Genomic DNA, 4910 nt, shown 5'->3' on the forward strand with positions numbered 1-4910 from the left:
TTAAGGTTTTTACATAACGTTGGAACTTCCTTAAACTGTACTGTAAAAAATAAGAAGAATGTAATTTAATTATAGTTGACATGTTTTAGATAATGTTTGATATGGCCAAGTAATTAATACAACAAAAAGATCAATCGTTTTATGGGCATATCGCCGGGTCGTTACGTACCAGTTGCGATAATATGATGGAGCTTAAATTATTTAAAAAGAAGGTTTAAATTTTTGTCGAGTGTTCTTAATTATCTCGAAAATAACTTTCAGTTTAATAACAATAAATTTCAATATTCGAATGGCTTTTGCCTATAACTTACAAACCCTTTTTCTCAATTTACTGACTCTGTAAAAGAGTTTTGCATACAAGACATAGAGTTAGATACTCTTTTTAGTGAATTCTTAGACTTTCACAGTTTTTGCGTAGTTGAAAAGTTATTTAAGCCATGAGGAAATATAGATGAACTCCTTAAAAAGTGGTACTTTTTTACAGTATGAGAGGAGCTTAAGAATAAAGTTTGCTTCCTGGCGCAAAGAAAGAAACCGGCTTCAAATTAAAATTTTTGAAAGTGAACTTCAAATTAAAAGTAATTTTAAAATGAAATGTATAGAATTCTTTGTCTATTTAAACACTGAAAATGGCAATGATCTCATTGTTGCCAATCAAAAATTTTATAAATATAAAATAATTTATTGGCTCCTGTGCACGATGATGTGTACACTGATGTTAAAATGAATAACATTTTTATATTTTTATGAACTACTAGTGAACCCGTATGATGTTTTTATTTAAAATATTTTTTTTATGAAGAAAGGTAGTTTTTCCTTTTAAATGTTTTTTTCTCAGATTTATACATACGAAGTATACAAATTGCATGTCCGAAGAAAGCGGGTGTAATCACGTTTACGACAATATTAATTTTTTTAAAATCAGTTCAAACTTGTTTGAAATATAAGGTTTTTAATTTTCGAAGACCCGACCTTTGCCCCCTTATAGCACCTGTAACATAGAAAAAGTTGTATATCGTTTAAATAAGAGAAAAGGGCGTACCACGACTATGTTTTTACTTTTTTTAGTAGTTTACATACAGTAATTAGGTTTAGGTGCATGCATCAGCTCGTATGCAGAATATGGTCAGATGAACGCATGCCNTGCTGGAGCTGACGGCCTGCCAGCCGAGCTATTCAAGTACGGCGGCGAGGAGCTGATGAGGTGCATGCATCAGCTCGTATGCAGAATATGGTCAGATGAACGCATGCCCGACGACTGGAATTTAAGTGTGCTCTGCCCAATCCACAAGAAAGGCGACCCCGCCATACGCGCCAACTACCGCGGAATTAGCCTTCTAAGCATAGGTTACAAGGTCTTATCGAGCGTATTGTGCGAAAGACTGAAGCCCACCGTCAACGAGCTGATTGGACCTTATCAGTGTGGCTTTAGGCCATAGAAATCCACCATAGATCAGGTATTCACAATACGCCAAATCTTGGAAAAGACCCGCGAGAATAGGATCGACACACACCATCTATTTGTCGATTTCAAAGCCGCTTTCGACAGCACGAAGAGAAGTTGCCTTTATGCCGCGATGTCTGAATTTGGTATCCCCGCGAAACTAATACGGCTGTGTAAAATGACGTTGAGCAATACCACCAGCTCCGTCAGAATAGGGAAGGACCTCTCCGAGCCGTTTGATACCAAACGAGGTTTCAGACAAGGGGACTCCCTTTCGTGTGATTTCTTTAATCTTATGTTGGAGAAGATAATAAGAGCCGCAGAACTGAACCGCTCAGGCACAATACTTTATAAGAGCGTACAATTGCTGGCGTATGCCGACGACATCGATATTATCGGTAAAAACAAGGGCTACGTCTGTTCTGCCTTCTCGGGATTGGATAGAGAAGCAAAGCGAATGGGTCTGGTGGTGAACGAGGACAAAACGAAGTATCTCCTGTCAGCACACAAACAGTCAGAGCATACGCGTCTTGGCACCCACGTCACTGTTGACAGTTACAAGTTTGAAAAAGTAGACGACTTCGTTTATTTGGGAACCAGCATTAACACCAATAATAATGTCAGTTTGGTCCAATATCCAGAAAAAATGTTGATTTCACCGAACAGTGTTATTGCTATTCAAAAAGTCACAGATATAATTCATTCGCTCCTGTGTATAATGATGTGTACACCCATGTCAAAATGAATAACACTTTAACTTTTTATGAACTATATTTTATTTATATATCAAAATATTGTTAAAAACAAGAACTCAGGCGTTTCAAATTATTTTCTGTTACTTACATTCATGATTTTGCTTTGAATAAAAATGTACTGAAAAGTACTGATTTTGTTTAGCATGAAAATGTCGAATGTACTGATTTCGCGCATAAAAAATTTGGCAACCCTACTCTCTCACGGCTTGTGTAACCGGTCACTGGCTATTGGGCAAGCACTTTTCAAGACGAGAAATATTCTGCCAAGAATATTGCAGAAGTTGCAGAGATGAAGAAGAGGAAGAAACCGTGGACCACTTCTTCTGTAGTTGCCCAGCTTTGGCCAAGAGGTGAGCAGACTTTTTAGGTAGGCCCTTCTTTAGCTCTTTTACAGAATTATCACGCGTAGGAATAAAACCGATTCTACGCTTTATAAAAGCGTTGGTTCTCTGAAGAATATTCACCGAGGTTCCCGTTTTCTGCAGTGGTACCACAATGGACCTTCAAAAGGTCTAAGTGAGTTGGTAACGTGAACCAACTGCAACATCAACCTAACCCAACCTAAGGTGTTTCACGTTGTTTTTTTCATACATACTGTTCGACAATTTTCTTTTATATGGAGGACACTGCCAGCAGCTTGAAACTTGCACTAGAATTAAATGGTTTACAAAACTGCATACCGAAATTCTAATTAAAAACATTGAAATATTTGCTGAAAATAGGGAGAGTTTTTCTAATTTTTGTACAAAGTTTTAAATCTGAATTTATATAGTGTTTGTTGTATAGCAGCTTGTCTCTCATAAAAAAATAATAAACATTAAATAAACAAAAGACAAATGCCAAATGCCAAAACCGGTCAAAATATCGCAATTCTTTTATTTTATAAACCACTATATGTATGTACATTAGGTTAGTCCACAAACGGTAAAGTCGGAATTGTAATGCTCTCACCTCCTAAGATTATTCTATATCGAAAAAAGGATACCCCTATTTTTTGAATTTTGAAATCAAAAAATATTTGGAGAACGCTCAAAGTTTTCCATGTATTTTTACCCTGCAAAAAATGGGACTAATCCGGGTTGACTCCGGGAGCAATCGCAAAGGAATACTCTCTTAGTAGCACAATTTTTTGCAGGGTATATGTGAAAAATAAAATGTTTCGTAGAAATTTTATAGAATTCTTGAAAATCAATATTTTTCGATCGAAAAACTCTGGTTCTCTTCAGGATACTTTCAATAATAATACCCAATTGTTTATTTAACCATTTTTTAATACTAACGATTTTTTATTGGTCGTCCCATTGCATTTATAGTTGCGATCAAAAGATGGTTAAATAAACAATTGGGTATTATTATTGGGAATCTCCTGCAGATAAACAGAGTTTTCTGGTAGAAAGACATTGATTTTTAACTATTCTATACCATTACTACGAAAAGTAGTTTTTTCCCAACATAAAATACATGGAAAACTTTAGGCACTTTAAGCGACCTCTAAATATTTTTTGATTTCAAAATAAAACAAGCACGAAAATCTAAGTTCAAGCGGAGCCGAACATTAAATACCCGGCGCAAGTATTAAATATATGATTTTCACCTTTCCGAAAGCTACCGCTACATGGTAAGTCGGGGTTTATCAATTTTCAGTAAATTAGCGTCCTTAAATTTTGAAATATTGAAGCTTCAAGCATTTCTGAAATTTACCGTTATATGAAAACCGGCCTCAATTTTTGTCCGATTTCAATAATTTTTTAATATTTACTGATTTATCGGAGATTTCGTATTTCTACAAATTACCGTTAATTGGATGTGGGCGTGGTTCTTGTCCGATTTTAAAAATTTAGTATGCTGTAGCAAGGCTAACAACTGTGCCAAGTTTGGAAGAAATTGGTGCAGCGGTTACCAAGATGTACACATGTGTATAAGTGGGCGTGGCTACGCCCATTTTCCAAAAATGTATAATATTCATATTTCACGTCTAAAAATTATTGTAAGTATCAACTAAAATATAGCAGTTTTCGTATTTCTGATACCGTTATATGGGAGGTAGGCGTGGTTATTGTCCGATTTTGCCCATATTCAATACCATCCACAATACATAGTTTCGTTAAGATATCTCAATTTTTACTCGAGTTATCGTGTGTACGGACGGACGGACAGACAGTCACCGCTTAATCGATTTCTCTTTTCATTCTGATCATTTATGTATACATTTGTCTATATCTATTACTACGTTTATACGCATGCATACGTCGCTTTAATTCATTTCGTCGCGATTCAAAACATATGTATAAACTAAATTTCAATTCGCTTTGAAAGAGCGAAGTGTTTTGGCTCACACTCCATTTCAAATCGGTAGTTTATTTCTCCAGACAGTTAGAAAGAGTGTATAAACACCGCTCTCAGTCAAAGCGAATTGGAGATCAGCTCTTCTGCTCAAATTCCAAATAATCGCATCAGTATTTAAAAGCTGATTAATAATAATCGTTCTTTTCTTTGTTACGATTTTATAATGCCGAATAAAACTAGATTTTTATCACTTTCCATTATGTTAACTTATAAAATGTCAAATGAAAACAGCTAATTTTGTTTGCTTTTGAAGACGGTTGCTTTGATGCCGATATAAAGCCGTAAGTATAAACACTAGAGCGAAATGTGTACGGTGTCAATGCGCTTTCAATTAAGTCGATTATTCTGTGCGTATAAACGTAGTA

Source organism: Rhagoletis zephyria, unplaced genomic scaffold, assembly GCF_001687245.7.
Source record: "Rhagoletis zephyria isolate East Lansing unplaced genomic scaffold, Rhagoletis_zephyria_1.1 Rzeph_scaffold_00045, whole genome shotgun sequence".
NCBI lineage: Eukaryota > Metazoa > Arthropoda > Insecta > Diptera > Tephritidae > Rhagoletis > Rhagoletis zephyria.